Source organism: Pelobates fuscus, chromosome 1 (genome assembly GCF_036172605.1).
Source record: "Pelobates fuscus isolate aPelFus1 chromosome 1, aPelFus1.pri, whole genome shotgun sequence".
Lineage (NCBI taxonomy): Eukaryota > Metazoa > Chordata > Amphibia > Anura > Pelobatidae > Pelobates > Pelobates fuscus.
Window position 1 is genome coordinate 351,503,983 of NC_086317.1, and position 14,773 is coordinate 351,518,755.

Below are 14,773 nucleotides of genomic sequence, written 5' to 3' on the forward strand. Positions count from 1 at the left end.
AAACTGTACACTTGAAAAATTTACTGATTTTTGCACGAATGCTGTTGTCTTATAACATCTTCGTTGTAATTTACTTTACTGCATTAACCCTGACACACAACGCAGAGATAAAGTGATTTCTAAGATGATAAAATGCATTTTAGCTTTTTTTTTGTATTTTTTTTTTTTTTTTTTTATGTATTTGCATCTAAATTTAACATTTTTGGCTAAGGACATTTTTGTGTGCTTTTTCTCCTACCAGCACTACTACGCATGCAATTTTAATCTAATTGACAAGATACCGCAAGGATGTCTTCTATGCGAGGAAGGTAATTAAAATATAAATAAAAATAATAATCCTAATTGCATTTGCTTATTAAATGTTTCCTTTTCAAAGACAATAGATTAGTCATATTGTCAGTTGACCCAAATAAAATTCAGTCAAGATATGACTTAAACATTGTTATATAGTATTTTTTGATTTTTTTTTTGTTTCTTGCGCTGGTTTTATATGTGGACTTTGTTTATTGATATTAGATTGAGCCCACTCATCCAAAACCTGCATGGTAGCTTCACCAACTTCTTTAAAGGGACACTCCAGACAGCCAGACCCATTCTGCCCATTGGAGTGGTCTGGGTGCCAACTCCCACTACCCTTAACCCTACAAGTGTAATTATTGCAGTTTTTTATAAACTGCAATAATTACCTTGCAGGGTTAACTCCACCTCTAGTGGCTGTCTACTAGACAGCCACTAGAGGGCACTTCCGTGTCCCTAGCACAAGAAACCTGTGCTAGAGCGTCGCTGGACGTCTTCACGCTATGTGAGGACCTCCAGCGTCGCTCATTTCCCCATAGCAAAGCATTGAAAAGCATTTTCAATGCTTTCCTATGGGGCGCTCTAATGCACATGCGCGGCATTGCCGTGCATGCGCATTAGGTCTCCCTGGTCGGTGGGCAGTATCAGTCTCGCCCACTGGCCGACGCAATCACAGGGAGGAGCGGTGGCGGAGGAAGAAGCAGCGACGTGGGACATGTCGCTGCCTCTGGTAAGTTACTGAAGGGGTTTTCACCCCTTCAGCAACTGGGGGGTGGGAGGGAGAGGAGACCTGCAGTGCCAGGAAAACAGATTGTTTTCCTGGCATTGGAGTTTCCCTTTAACCCCTGTTTTATTGCAGTCTATTTGGTAATCACATCTCACCCATTTCTAGTGAATGTTGTGACAGATTTACAAAGATTTCTGCAACTGTAAAATATACAAATGCTGTAAATGTCCCTAAAATGCTCTGATACATGTATCCAGTTTTATTTTTCCAAACCTCTCTGCCAATGTACATCATATAATCAACCGATTTGTTCCTGTACGTTTTATTGTAATTGTCTTATTTATAGTTAAATCCCCCCTCTCATAATATTGTAAAGCGCTACGGAATCCATTGGCGATATTAGATATATAAATGACTATAATAATCTAATCAGGTAATGAGGACTAATGAGACCGGATACAGCTGTATCTGATCTACAAGAAGACATACCTTGCCCAGTAGTGTGGAAGGCCTAGTTACTTTTTGCATTTTGCTGTGTTACACTATACAGAATATGTAGAGTGCCTCCATTAAGCCAGCATTAGCATTTTGACAAGGGAACAACACATGTTGGAACAGGTGAATGGAATGATGGCTTCTTTTGCGACGTGGCTACTTTCATGTAAAATGTATCCATTACCAATTCTAAACAGTTACCAGTCTTCCTGATTTTAAAGACATATCAATTTTTTTACCGTGGCAAAGGCTAAGAGAAGAAATCTCAAAAAATAAATAATTTTTGGATAAAATTTGAAAGGATGTAGGAAAATTAGAATGGTCCCAAATATGAAATATAAAACTAGTGAAAAGGTCTAAACTAGCCATGGTGTAGTTCAGGTACAGGGAAAATGTGAATCAAACCAAAATGAATGTGTAAATCAAATATTTATAGTTTTGGGTTAGTCCATAATGCAGTACCTACTAATAACATTTCCCCCAGAGAGTTGTTGTTTTTAAAAGGAAACTCTTCACACCAAAACAACTTTAGCGTAAATAATAAACAGTTTTGTTTTATAGGTTTTGCCCTTGCATTCTCAATGCTCAATTATTTGCCAATTATGGGTTAAATCGCTTTTGTTTCTGTTTATGCTGCTATAGCCACACTTATGGCCATAATTCTCAGTCACCATGAAAATAGTTTCATTTTCAATCAGATCTTACAACACAGTGTGTTTACTTTAGAAGCTATCTGTTGCTGTTTCAAATTACGCAAACACGAGAGCCAGGGTTAAGACGTTAAAGGGTGCACCAAGTACTATCTACTTATCAATAATTTGCCCAATCGTTTATAAAGACAAAGTTTAAGCCTCTATGTTCATACATTCACATGTCTATTGCAAATGCCACTATGTACAACCCTTTAAAACTGAACATACGATGTTATCCTGTAAAGTTGATATTTAACAAAAAAAAAGGTCCAGAATGTAGCACATGCTGTCCAAATGTTAACATATGTTTAGTAATAAGCTTGTCAAAGCCTTTGGGGCATGTCAAGCCCACTTGTTATATTTCCATGCACACCAAAATAAAGAATAAAAAAAAAAAAAAAAAAAAGAGAAAAAGTTAAAGGGACACTCCAGGCACCCGGACCACTTCTGCCCATTGGAGTGGTCTGGGTGCCAACTCCCATCACCCTTAACAACTGCAGTAACTACTTTGCAGGGTTAAATCCTCCTCTATGCATGAGGACCTCCAGCGTCGCCGGAATCCCCATAGGAAAGCATTGAATAATGCTTTCCTATGTGGAGGTAAAATGCACGTGCGGCCATTGCCGCGCATGTGCATTAGGTCTCCCCTGCCGGCTGACATCGGCAGGGGAGGAGCGTGGGCGGAGCCTCACCCAGCTCTGAGGGACATCGGCGCTAGATTCAGCTAAGCCACTTAAGTGGTTTTAACCCATTCAGCAACCTGTGCTGGATTCTGCAGTGGATTGGTTTTCCTGGCACTGGAGAGTCCCTTTAAACACAAAGGTTTGCAAGTATTAGGGATCGACCGATATTGATTTTTTAGAGCCGATACCGATACCGATATTCTGTGAACTTTTAGGCCGATAGCCGATATAATTTGCCGATATTCTGTACATTTACCATTTTGTAAAATAAAAACTATTTCTAAAGGTAAATGCACAAAATATACATGCCACGTGTAGTGGATGCAGTGTGTTTAGACAGGGGAGCTGTGTATGTTTGTGTAGTGTGTGTGTAGTGGATGTAGTGTTTGTGTAGTGTGTGTGTGTGTAGTGGATGCAGTGTGTTTAGACAGGGGAGCTGTGTATGTTTGTGTAGTGTTTGTGTAGTGTGTGTGTAGTGGATGCAGTGTGTGTGTAGTGTGTGTGTAGTGGATGCAGTGTGTGTTTGTGTAGTGGATGCAGTGTGTGTTTGTGTAGTGGATGCAGTGTGTGTTTGTGTAGTGGATGCAGTGTGTGTTTGTGTAGTGGATACAGTGTGTATTTGTCTAGTGTGTGTAGTGGATGCAGTGTGTATTTGTCTAGTGTGTATATAATGAAAACAGTGTTTGTGTAGTGTGTAGGTAGTGTGCGTAAAGTGAATGCAGTGTGTGTGTGTAAAGTGAATGCTGTATATACTAAATGCAAAGTGTGCGTGCTTGTGTAGTGTGTGTATATAAGGAATGCAGAGTGTGTGTGTATTTGTGTAGTGTGTGTATAGTGAATGTAGTGTGTTTATATAATGCAGTGTGTGTGTTTGTATAGTGTATGTATATAATGCAGAGTGTGTGTGTAGTGTGCATTATATAAACACACTACACAAACACACACTGAATTATATAAACACACACTGAATTATATAAACACACTACACAAAGACACTGAATTATATAAACACACTACACAAAGACACTGAATTATATAAACACACTACACAAAGACACTGAATTATATAAACACACTACACAAACACACTGTGTATATAATGCAGTGTTTGTATAGTGTGTGTGTATATAATGCAGTGTGTGTTTGTAGTGTGTGTGTATATAATGCAGTGTGTGTTTGTATAGTGTGTGTGTGTGTGTGTATAATGCAGCGTGTGTTTGTATAGTGTGTGTGTATGTATCTAATGCAGTGTGTTTGTATAGTGTGTGTGTGTGTTTATAATGCAGTGTGTTTGTGTAGTGTGCATTATACACACACACTGCATTATTATACACACACTATACAAACACACTGAATTATATACACAGTGTGTTTGTGTAGTGCATGTGTATAATAAGAGTGTATGTGTGAGGGGGCATTTTTTATTAAATTATTTTTTTTATTTTTATATTAATTTTTTTTTATATATATATTTAATTATTATTATTAGTTTTTTGTTGTCCCCCTCCCTGCTTGTTGCCTTGCCAGGGAGGGGGGATATGTTAATCCCTGGTGGTCCAGTGGCATTGGCTTAGCTGTGGGAGGGGGGGCAGCAAGCGTTTACTCACCTCCCAGCAGCTCCTCCAGCTCCCCAGTGTAAATCTCGCGAGACCAGCGGCCGTCAGAGCTGGCCGCGGGTCTCGCGAGATTTACACTGGGGAGCTGGAGGAGCTGCTGGGAGGTGAGTAAACGCTTGCTGCCCGCCCCCACCAGGACCGCCGGGCTTGTAATGAGCTTGGCGGTCCTGGGAGGTATTATCGGTATCCCTATTGGCCGATACCGATATTGCCGAAAATACCAAATATCGGCCGATTATATCGGTAAAACCGATAATCGGTCGATCCCTAGCAAGTATGCAGACTCTCTATGGGAACATGAGTAGTTCACAAAATGTAATATTTTAAAATAGTTTTTCACAAATGTGGCTATCCTTTATTCACATATAGTTTAAATGTTAACTTCTCTTTAATCCCAGAGTGTTTTTTTGTTTTGTTTGTTTGTTTGTATTTTTTTTGGCAATGTTCAGTTATGTGCACATGCTACAACTTTGTGTATTACTGTAATCATAATGTGTGATATTAATCTACATTTTTTTCCCTCTTTTTCTTTTCAGGATGCACTATCAATCTCAGAAACCTGAGTTTCAACCTGGAAGGTTTTTTTTTTTTTTTTAAATTAAATTAATTTATTTCGCATTTACTCGGAAATTATTACACTCTAACTAATCAGCAGAAAAACTTTAGAAGGATTTTATTTTTTTTGTGTAGGGTATATTATTTAACTAGTCTTATTTTATTTATATAGCTATATCTTGGCAAATACCTTAATATTTTTATTAGAAGAATTGTGTGCCTTATATTTCCTCCTTTATTTTTATTTCATATGGAGGATTTTTCTAGCTTGCGTTAGTCCAGTTAGTTACTGGATTATTAGAATTTCAATGGTTCTCCGTAGTAACATTTACAGAAAAATACACCAGTCTTCTAGCTAATATTATTCTATCACCAAAAATCAGTTAAAGGGGCACTCAAAACTAGTAATGACCCCCTATTTTCAAACTTGTGTAGATCCTTTTTTTTTTTTTTTTTTTTTTTTTTTTAAATGATACAATCGGCCTTCAGTGCTGCTTGTGTCTGGAAGTAGCTTGACGTAATCGGAAGACTCTCACTTTGGTCTATAGAATTTGAATTGTTGGACATGCTTCAATCAGCACTATAAGTAATTAGGCAATATGGCTACTTGCCCTGTTTACGGATATTGGAAAGGTGATAGTCACTAGCCGAAACGCTTGCCTATAACTTGTGTTTTAGTCCTTTATAAATCTGGGAAGGTGCCTGCTTGACTCTATATGAAGGACGGTGCTGGCTTGAAATTTCAAAACTCTTTTCATTGCCTCAGGGCACAGGGTTCTGGGTCTTGTAGTTCAGTTAGTTATTTACTAAATTCACAATAAGCTTTGCTTCCTAATGGCATGTACAACTTTCTTATTGGTTACTGCAGGTTAGGGGGAGCTATTACTTCATGTCTGCAGGTAGAGTAACTGTTGAAAATCTATTTAAGCATGTAAAAAGTAATTGACCAGAAACTATCTATAAAGGTTGTTTGTGCCTTCAGTGTCTATGCCTTAGTATACGTGGGTATGTTAAATTTATAGAAGGAAGCCCTTTTATAAAAATCTTTGATATTAAAACTTTAATGGTCCTTTGCAAATGTGTTGTATGCACTGTAAAAGTGAACCCCTCCTTTCTGCATTCAACAGCTAAAATATCTCCAACTCTTTATCTTGTCATTTTAATAAATATATTTTCTGATCACTTGGAATTTGGGAGTTTTACATTGGCTGCTTAAATATTAGTAGGTCTAAGACATTTATTTCCTATGTATTTATTTTAAAATACTTAATTACTGGTACTTTAAAATGTGGACACCAGGAAAACAACTTAAGCTGTTTCAAGCAGCATGACCGTTCAATTTTCTTAAACTGATAAACTGGGGATTCACAGACGAGGGTTTTTTTGTCTATTTTTTTTTACTTGAGCAAATAAACATGTTTTCTGATGTTTTGTATAATATAATTTTGTAGAGAAAATCCTTGTGCTTCTTCATGCTTTATAGAAGCCTGGATGTATTGCTCTACCCTGCATAATAATAAATCGACAAAGTCATTGAATGCTATGACTATTCACACATGCAACTACAATATAAATTATTATCCGAACAATAATATTCATTATGATAGTTGAATTGAACTTGAAACCCAGGTGAAAGAGTCCTCTGTATTCAAACAGGATTACTAATTTAGGGTGCTAAAATACAAAACGTGTATTTGTGGCAAATAAAACTGGGTTACTAAAGCATGAATGATGTTTTTAGTGAGCAGTATCAGAGGGAATATACACTATAGAAGGTGGGGACAAGCATATTAAATATCCATGTATATATTGCTTAAATTTAACATTGCTAAAGGTAGGCCCCTTTGGTTCCCTGGTGCTGGTCTTCCATTCACCATTAAACTTTTTTTTTTTTTTTTTTTTAAGTTTTAATGCTAAACAAGAGTGCCCAGAAACCTGTCCCCTGCTGGGGATAATGAGAAGGCATTTGCCTTAGCAGCAATGGACAGCTGTGATTCGCTGAGTGTGTCAGCTGACCACATTCAACCTATCGCAGGGTCGTTGTAGGTATGAATTGGTATGGCTGCAAGGGACTATGTAATCTATTTCTTTGCCAGTGGTGGCAGGCCTGTAGGAAACCAGGGCCCTCATTCAGTGTTAATCTACTTGAAAATGGTTTAACACTGAATGAAGGGACAGTGCCGGGGGACTCCATGCACTATAACAAATTTAAAAAAAATAAATGGGTTTAGTGCCTACATTGTCCCTTTAAAGTGCAGTGCATTCAGCACTGTTTTTTTAAAGAAACGGCACAACAGGCTAATGTAGAGACATGTTAATCATGAACCGTCCCAATATGCTTTTCTTTAAAATACATGTGAAAATACAATTATAAATATAAGTGAAAAGTCCTGGGCTAAGGTTTAAAGGCATTATTGGCATTTAAATTATCTCTTCTTCATAAACATCCATTATAAAGTAGCGACAAACTTTTTAACAATTACATTTTATATTTTTGTTTTAGGCTAGCCATGAGCATCTTCTCAATTTTACAGCAATTGGAGCCATTTATACAATGTTTCTATGTCTGATACACAAATAGCTAATAGATGTGCTATTCATATCATATACACATGCTTATGTAGGAATTATACATTGACCTAAATTATGGTAATATCACTAATTGCAACATACATTGCTAAATTACACCAATAGTGAGTGCTATTGCTTACTAAATTCTCCAGTGGTATATGTACCTTTCTGATAACATTTAGCTTGTTTGGACAGTTTACTTGGAGGTGTCCTTTAGTTGTAAGGCCTCCAAAACCATTTTTTATGGTATAGTCAGCATGGCATTTACTCAAGCTGACCCAAAGATCTGCCTATTTTAATGTAATTCGTCCCACTTATGTAAACATCTACTCACTTATTTATTTACCCTCCATTCAAACACACTCTCTTTTTTGGCCTCTATTAAGACATTCATCTACCATTTTATGTGGAGGCATTTTGGACACTGGACCAACCAATGCTGCTCTATAAGCTGTTAATGAAATCCAAACCTATTCAATTGATTTCATAATTCATGTCTTCATTTTATGTTCTAGCTTGTTTAAATGTGTAATGTTACTCAGTTATTTGTATCTTATGTCCGCTCATTGTACGGTGATGGAATTTGTTGGTTCTTTATAAATGTTTTTGTTTTAAAATCACTACCTCTGTTCTGGAGTCATACAGTAGGTGGAATACATTCACTATAGCAGCAAGCTATGTTTTGTTTTTTTCAAATTTCATGAAAATACAACTCTTGATATGACGCGAGCAGGAAAACAAAATCCAGCTGGATAATTTGGTGTGGAAATCAAGCTTGATATAAATCATCTGTAATGTTGGTACTTGATTTTTGTTTACTTTTATATATATATTTTTTCTAAAAAGAAATAAAGCACTTTTTTTTAAAGGAACCTTGTGTCATTTTCATTTATGTAATGAAATACCAGTATGTAAAAAATAAACCATGTGCTACAACTGTAAATGTAATTGCTAAAGGGACACTGTAGTCACCCTGACCACTTCAGCTCAATGAAGTGGTCTGGGGGCCAGGTCCCCCAGGTTTTAACCCTTCAGATGTAAACAATGCAGTTTCAGAGAAACTGCTATGTTTACATTGCAGGGTTAATCCAGCCTCTAGTGGCTGTCTTTCTGGAAGCCACTAGAGGCGCTTCTGCGACGCTGGATGCAAAAATCGCATCCATCGTGCAGAACGTCCATAGGACGGGAGCTGGCGCTGGATTAAGGTAAGTAGCTGAAGGGGTTTAAAACCACTTCAGCACCAAGGGAGGGGGGCCCTGAGGGTGGTCCTAAGGATGATATAGTGTCAGGAAAACTAGTTTGTTTTCCTGACACTATAGTGATCCTTTAAATATTATCCAGATGCACAGTGAGTAATACAATTTTATGAAACTGATATGAACTGATGCTGCATTCTTCAAAGACAAAATCTCAAGTATGTTGTGGAGAAATTAGCCTAAATGCTTTATGTAGCATATCAATGTACCATGTAATAGGGGAACATCATACAATTTTATCAAGGCTTTTAAAATTCTTCACAGACAAATATGTGGATTTAGTCTCAAAATAAAACCATACTGTGTTTAAGTTTACCACTACTTAAAAGTGACTGATGTCAGTGAGTCCTATATTAATTTTAAAATGTAAGATAAACATGGCAGGGCTTAAAATTGCAAGAACTATGCTACTAGTCAGGCCTTAAATGTTACTTACAAATGTACGTCTAAAGAGCCAAAGACTTTAATCAGGCTTATGTGTCTTTTTTTTTTTTTTTTTTTTATTGTAACTTCCAGAGGATCTCCTGGAGCAGGGTGCTCAACCCAATGGAATGCAGCAGAACTCCTAATATTAATTGAAAGAAAGACATTGTGTGTGCACTCAGAACATGCATATCGTAATATAGATGCTGCTTTGAAGACTAATTTTATTAAAGACACGGAGGCTCATATTATGCATAACTCTTTCTTTATTTCCTCAGCAGCAAAGATAGAGGAATATAAATATTATCAAAAAATGAAAGAAAAAACTGTACAGGCATAACCGGTAGCCAATCACATAATAGAGGAAGTAGCTATATAAGTCCTGTGTCTCCCACAATCCCTCTCTTTCTTTGCTGCTTCCTCAGACAGCTAAGTACCTTACTGAGCTCTAATACTGATTGCATTTTGTGTTGTGTTCTTTACATGTATTTTGCAATTGTTGCTTATAGCTCTTGATAATATTATTATATTTCTGTATTTGGTGTTTGTTTTTGACCACATCGTTGGTGTAGCTGGGTGTTCTCCCCTGGGACTTTGCCCGCCGTCGCGGGCTGTGTTTTCCCCTCCATCCCACCCCCGTTCTCTCTGATCGCTTTTCGGCGTGGTTAATCTGCCGCGACAATCCTCTCTCGGCGACCGCGGCAGAGTGTGCTCGTTCCCCTCTCACGGGCTGCCCGCGTGGGTGGGTGCACGCGCCCCTTCCCCCGCCGGGAGCCGGCCCGCGAGCGCACTCTGACACGTGCGGCGGCCATTTTGGGCGGTCATTTGTGTCGCCCTGTCCTGCCGTGCGGTCGGTCCCTGTTTCTCGGGTTCCCCTGCTACACCAACGATCGAGTTATAATTCGTTTGCTGTTCTACTGGGTTACTCGACCCTTATCTGGTAATTTTCTTTAGGTTTACCTTAGTGCAGTTTTACCCTTAGTGACTACCGCCATTATGCAGGATAGTAAGGATGGGCCTACTGACCCCTCTGGGGATTTCCCGAAAGACAACCCTGAGGGCGCTATGGCCTCTCAGGAGTTCCAGGCCTTATTAGAGGCCACCATGGCGTCCTCCCTTCAGAAGGCTATTGCCTCCGCTATGGGGGCTGTTTCGTCCTCCTTCACCCAGTCACTTCATTCCGTATTTTTGCCCCCCATGGCTACCCCTACCCCCCTGGGTGTGGGGTCCCCTTCCCCTGCCCAAACTGTGCCAGGTGCTCGTAAGGCTAAGGCAAAATCTCGCCATATCGGCTCCCACTCCTCGATGTAGGCCTTGCCTGCCATGACTGACACGCCTCTGGCGGTCGCAGATCACGCGCACAAGAGCCCCTGGCCGGGCTAAAAAGGCTAGGTTGTGGAAACGGGCTAGAGCCCTGGATAATGGGTCGGATACCGACCGGAGTGTGGAAGATGATTCCGATATCATGGAGTATGACTCCTATGTTGAGGGCGAGTCAGACGAGGATCAACCCCCTACGGGTGTAACCCCTACTGGGTCCTCTGCCAACCCTCGAGGGAAAGTACCAGACCCCACTGGGGATGATATTAAGGGGCTTTTAGACCCACAGGGTAACCCCCTGTTCGACCCGGACGACCTACGTCACCCGAGGTCTGCTGAATGGGTCCCTCCGGACCATATCGCCCAATATGTGGCTAAACGGATTCGCACACCTCTGTCCAAGGAAGGCCGCAATAAATTGCGCGCCGAATGCCCACGACCTTCCCTCCCTGGCGCTGCCTGTAAAACTCCAGACGTTGACCCTCAAATCGCCCAGTTTCTGAATAAATCTGGGTGGAAGCCTAAAAAGGGGCTTAATCACTCCCTGAAAGGGTGCCAAGATAAAATTCTTGATACGCTGGGCCCCCTGTTTAAGCTCTACGAGCTTCTTGAGGCCGCTCGTAATGGTGACTCAGTTCTGGATGTAGATGTGGCCATTGGGTGGGTCCAGCGAGCTATCTGCCTTGTGGGGAATGCAAACACGGCTATGTCCTCTGAGAGACGCAAGGCTATTCTTTTGAAAATAGACCCTAAACTGGCCGCTATGACCGTAGCTGAGCCTGACTCAGCCGATGAGGGGATGTTGTTCGGCACATCCTTTGTGAAGGACATGGGGTCCTATGTTAAAACCTTTACGGCTATCGACAAGGCGCAGGCAAATATGAAGCGCGTCTTCGCGCCCAAGGTTTTCGGTGGGGCCGGGCGTAGCAGGCCGTGGCTTCCGAGGCTCATTCCGTGCCACCAGAGGTTCCTTTTTCCCCTCTCGAGGGTTCCAGGATCCGAAAACGCCTCCCTTCTTCCCGGCTAGAGGGAGATCGTGGGGCTCCAGATACCCCCGTGGTGGGTCTTCGGGCAGACGCCCTTATGGTGAGTACCCCTTCTTCCCTTCTCGATCAGGTTCGGGTGGCGGGGAGGCTGGCTTTATTCTACCCAAAGTGGGCAGTTATAACCTCAGATGCTTGGGTTCTGCAGTGCGTAAAGGGTTACCAACTAGATTTTGTCTCCCTGCCTGTTCAAACGTATACCCCCAAGGAATTGTCTCTCCCACAGGAGCAAGACGCGATGATCTCCGCGGAAGTCGCGGAGATGTTCTCGAAGGGCGCCATCGAAGAATTGCCGTTCGCCACTCCAGGCTTTACGAGCAATCTCTTCCTTGTACCCAAGAAAGGGGGCGGTGTCCGCCCAGTGATAAATCTTCGCCCTCTCAACGCCTTCCTACGCTACCAGCATTTCCAGATGGAAGGCATTCATTGTCTCAGAGACCTCCCGAGACAGTCGGATTGGATGGCCAAGTTGGACCTGAAGGATGCGTACTTCACGGTTCCAATAGCAATAGAGTCCAGGGACTACTTGCACTTCACCTGGCACGGACGGCGTTGGCGTTTTACATGCCTGCCGTTCGGTCTCTCCTCGGCCCCTTGGTGTTTCACCAAAGTAATGAAGCCGGTGGTGTCGTTCCTCCGTACCCGAGGGGTTCGACTGATTATTTACCTGGACGACATTCTAATCATGTCCCAATCGTTGGAATGCCTGAGGTTGCATTTAGACTGGACGGTCAACCTCTTACAGAACCTAGGTTTTCTGGTCAACTGGGACAAGTCGGTCCTGACACCCGCCCAGTCTATGGAGTTTTTGGGGTTCCAGGTGGATTCCGTACGGCAGTTCCTGTACTTGCCGGAGTCCAAGATAAAAGCCATCCAGAAGGAGCTTCGTCGGGCTCTTCGTGCTTCGGACTTGTCGGTCCGGCAGCTAGCAAGGATTATCGGTCTACTGGCCTCCTCCATTCAGGCGATATTCCCAGGCCCTTTGCATTACCGGGCTCTCCAGCGGCTCAAGGGGTCACGCCTACGTTCGGGTCAATCATACGAATCCCGAATTTGTTTGGACGAGGAATCCAGAGACGAGCTGGTGTGGTGGTTGGCACACATGGAAGCCTGGAACGGAAGAGCGATTTTCGGTTCCTTTCCGGACGTGATCATAGAATCAGATGCCAGCTTGCACGGCTGGGGGGCGCGTTGTGGCAACATTTCCACGGGGGGCAGATGGTCCGACGCAGAGAAGTCGTTACACATCAACTGCCTAGAACTTCTGGCGGGAGCCTTTGCGATTCGCAGCCTTACCCCTGGAAGGGCGAACTGTTGTGTCCTCCTCAAGTTGGACAACGTATCGGCAGTCCGATACATAAATCACCTGGGCGGCACAAAGTCCAAGATGTTGGCTCTACTGGCGAAGGACTTTTGGCAATTCTGCCTTCTCAACAACGTTTCGGTGACGGCGGAACATATTCCGGGTCTGGACAATTCCGGTGCGGATTGGAACTCCAGGCATTTGAGAGACTCGGGAGACTGGCGATTGCACGCCTCGGTCTTCCAAGGCCTAACCAGGTTGTGGGGACGGTTCGAGATGGACCTGTTCGCCTCTCGACTGAACACTCAGTTGCCGAAGTTCTACAGTTGGAGACCGGCCTCCGGGCCACCTGTATGCCTTTCCTCCATTCAACATGATTGCTTGTACGATCTCGAAGCTGGTTCGTCACGACTGTTGTCTAGCTCTGATCACCCCTCTGTGGAGATCCCGTCCGTGGTTCCCTCGTTTGATGGAGTTGTCCATAGACTTCCCTCGTCTGTTACCGAACTTCCAGAACCTCCTTCTGGATCCGGATGGGAACTCGCACGAATTGGTGCTGCAACACCAGCTGCCCCTAGTAGCATGGTTCCTTTCAGGGGACGCTGGCTTGTCCCTGACATTCCACAGTCAACTCTCTTGCTCCTCGATAACGCCTGGGCTCCGGGCACACGATCAGCTTACCGGGCTGCATGGAAGTCTTGGTCTGATTGGTGCATGGAACGGGCAGTGGATCCCGTATCTGCCCCTCTCCATTTGATCCTGGGGTTTCTCACAGCCCTGTTCGACTCAGGCAAGGCGTACAGGACTATCAATGTTTTTCGCTCGGCCATTTCTGCCGGTCACGGAGGTTTGGAAGGTTTCCCCGTCGGCAAACATCCTTTTGTATGCCGCCTTCTCAAGGGTATTCGCTTCGTCCGTCCACCTAGGTCGCGGTTTTCGGCCTTTTGGGACGTCAACGTAATGTTGCGGTTTCTGTCGGAGTGGTATCCTAACCAGGACTTGACTCTTAAACAACTATCCTCCAAGATGGTTATGCTGTTTTGCCTGGTCTCTTGTAAGAGAGTCTCCGATGTCAGGGCTCTTGATTGGGGTGCCTTTGTGTTTACTCCTGAAGGCGTTACTTTCAACATATCTAGGAGAACTAAGTCGGCATCCAAATCCTTCGTATATCCTAGATTCTCGTCATGTCCGGCACTCTGTCCGGTGGATTGTTTGAAGGCCTATCTAGAGGCTACGCGACCGTTGTGTTCGTCTGACCGACATCCCCTATTCATTTCGTTTAAGGCTCCTCATCGCCCAGTATCGACACCGACGCTAGCGCGTTGGATTCGTTGGCTTCTATCCATAGCGGGTATAGACACGTCTATCTTTACGCCTCATTCTGTACGAGGTGCTATGGCCTCGAAGGCGTCCACAGTTGGTTGCCGTCTGGAAGACATCATGCGCGCAGCGGACTGGTCCCGAGAATCAACCTTCAGAGACTTCTATTTCAGACCAATTGAACACATCGCATCTCAAGTGATAGCACAGCTTTGAACTTGCATAATATGAGCCTCCGTGTCTTTAATAAAATTCCCAGATTTTACTAGTAACATGACGTAAAGTCATGATTTTATTAAAGACACGGAGGCGAGTATTATTCCCTCCCACCCTCCCGGTGTGGATTTGGGATAAGAGATGCTTCGATGCTATACAGGTATGTTGTCAATTAGGTCTGTATTGAGATCATGTTTCTGTATCGTGTAATTTTATCATGCTTAGATGATTTTGGCAGTTTTATATTGGTTTCTAA

General features: G+C 42.6%; 1 protein-coding gene across 1 annotated transcript in view; it reads left to right on the top strand.

The window, feature by feature from the left end:
- RBM26 (RNA binding motif protein 26) overlaps positions 1–5,516 on the top strand; it is a 68,023-nt gene extending 62,507 nt beyond the window's left edge. Inside the window, exons 24-25 of the transcript XR_010083984.1 lie at positions 242–308; positions 5,047–5,516. The gene's annotated coding sequence lies outside the window, so the exon portion shown is untranslated. The remainder of the gene's footprint in view (positions 1–241; positions 309–5,046) is intronic.
- Positions 5,517–14,773: the final 9,257 nt, after the last annotated feature.